Genomic DNA, 2845 nt, shown 5'->3' on the forward strand with positions numbered 1-2845 from the left:
AGTGGGCCACTAGCTCCATTAGGGAAACTGCCCAGATCCTGTCAGCCTAGCAGCTAACTTCCTGCTTCTATACCTGACACAGCTGAACCACCTGACCCATGCCTTCCACCTAAAACCACCTGCCTCCAAAGGAATAACACACACACACACACACACACACACACACCACTTTGCTTCATAGACCACCGTCTAAGTGATGCTGGCCACAGAAGTAATTTCTGTCTAACTGAGTTGGGTGTGTTTGTTTTAACACTCAGCTCTCATCTGTACATCTGCCACGAAAGGCCTGTTCCAAGGCTGTCGTGTTTTTCAGGAACCTATAAAAATATCTTTTTTTTTTTTTTTTTTTTTTTTTTTTTGGTTTTTCGAGACTCAGTAGACCAGGCTGGCCTCAAACTCAGAAATCCGCCTGCCTCTGCCTCCCAAGTGCTGGGATTAAAGGCTTGTGCCACCACGCCCGGCAAAATATATACTTAATGTGAATAAAACAACTACTGCTAGCAAGCCAAGAAAAAATTATGAAATTGAAATAAAAGAATGTTTCATTAAATGTGTAATAAAGCATGTGAGCATCATTCTTTTGGAGTTTATAGAAATGCTATTCATTTATGAAACCTTCACATATGTAATTAGGATTGGTGGCTATTTTGTTCAATTAACAGGAGTCCTAAGCCATTTTGGTGGTACATGCCTGTAATCACAGGATGTTGGACACAAATGTCAGAGGCTAGCAAGTTCATGGCAAGTTCAACTGCATGAACTGTTCCCCGCCCAAAATGTTCTAACACTGAGTGATTCCTAAGAAGTCATAAACATTTTCAACTTTCTCTAGTTATAGTCTCACTGAATACTTTCAAAAAACAACATATTAAAACCTTAAAAAATGTTATCTGTCTCTCTTTCTTAATTAGAACTTGGGTGGTCCTTGTTATGACACTGGAAGATGTAGTACATTATTAAAATTTTTTTCCAATACACACTAAAGTGCATCTGAAAAATATTATAAGTCGGAACGATTTCTTACAAATAGTTCAAGTGGAAGAATCATCATCATCACTTTTGATGAGTTTTATTTACATTTAAAAAATCAGAGCTCAGAAGAAAACTAAGGTATGATAAATAGTTTGGAGTATTTGCTCAGAAATGAAGGAAGAAATTACATAGTATCTCGCAGAAACCAAAACAAACATGGAAAACTGATCTCTGTAATTTTATGAGAAGATCTTGATTGTAAAATATAATATGTGTGTGTATTTTCTCTTTCTCATAAAAAAACCTTGTTTACTGACAAGTTAAAAAAAAAAGTTACAGCCAAAAGATACACTGTTTGGAGGCTCCACGGAGCCGTGGCTGTCCTGTAGCTCTGTGTAGATCAAGCTGGCTTCAAACTCACAGAATTCCACTTACCTCCATCTGCTAAGTGCTGGTATTAAAACTGTGTACCATCAAGCCCAGTAAACTCTGTTTTTGATACATATGGGCCCCTGAGGCATAAGCCAGTTCTCAGAGGACCTACCTTTAAAACACACTCGGTCAGCTCCACCCACTTTCACTAAGCAGCAAGCAATAACTCAGTCAACCAAAGTCCTGATGGGCAGGCCAGCAGCCAATCAGAACTCACTGCGTTCTCCAGCGGTTAATAGAAAGGACACCCGTGTGGACATCCGAGAAGACTAGGAGACTCTCAAATGAAGACAAAGATGGACACTAAAAACTGTACCAATGGCTTGTCTTGCTTTTGTCCACGGAAACAATAGCTGCCTTGTGCTCCTGTGTCCCTAAGGAGGAAACTCACCTTGAGATGAGACAATCGAACTGTGCCACACATTCACCTGGCTGGGTGGTAAGACCAAATTACAATGAGCTTCAGTCACACAGTGGAGCAGTCTGCTGCCGCTGCGAGGTTGACTCTCAGTGACATGACCTCATGAATTTTCCTGGGAAGTCTATTTATATTCACTCCAAAGAAGGCAACAAGAGACCAAAGAAATTATTCCACCTAACTCCACTCTGATGAATTAATGAATTTGTGATTTCCAGCAGTGTGGTGAGGAGGGAGTTACAGAAACACAGGCAACTGACTTACAGGCAGCAATAACCAGTTTCTTCCCCTCCCTCATCAGATGTGAGGGCTTCCTGGGGGCAACCCCAGGGATCCGACATCAAGAGCACAAAAGCCATGACAGAGCTTCAGAACACTCTAACAGTTCCTCCCCACTAGGGCCTATCATTTCCCTAGCCATGTTTTTTGCCTAGCCTGACAATACCAAACACTGTACTTCCTGTAGAGTGGCCTTAAATTTAATCTGAAAGGAACTGGTTGTGCCCATAATAGTTATGCCCCAATCACATCTATGGACATGCTGCCTGGCTTGCTGATAGAATAACATGCTTTACCATAGCCAGGTAGGACCAATGGCAACCATTGCTTTCCAGATGCTGGATAAAATCTTCTGTCACTTACTAATGGCAGCCAATAGGGAAGGGTCCTACTTGACCCCTGATTTACCCAAGTCTAAATACTTTATACCTTGTAAGACACCAGTAAGTCCACAATGCAAGGTGAGCTCACCAGTCACCCTCTGTGGTATTTACCTGTAGGCAGCCTTGGCCATCTTCTAGGGAAGCTGCTAGAACCATTCCAAGCCCATAAGATCTCCCTCTAAAGTAGTGGGCACAGTGAGAGCACAGTGAGATCACCTGAACCCCTTCCTCCCTTTGACGAACTGTGTAGTTCTAGCTGTAAAACTTCCAGGAGCTCAAAATCACTCTTGCCGCTTTTTGCCTTAGGAACTGCCGCTTGACACAAATCTTGCCACATGTGCCTCTTAGGGACCGAATGATG

Source organism: Mastomys coucha, unplaced genomic scaffold (genome assembly GCF_008632895.1).
Source record: "Mastomys coucha isolate ucsf_1 unplaced genomic scaffold, UCSF_Mcou_1 pScaffold8, whole genome shotgun sequence".
Lineage (NCBI taxonomy): Eukaryota > Metazoa > Chordata > Mammalia > Rodentia > Muridae > Mastomys > Mastomys coucha.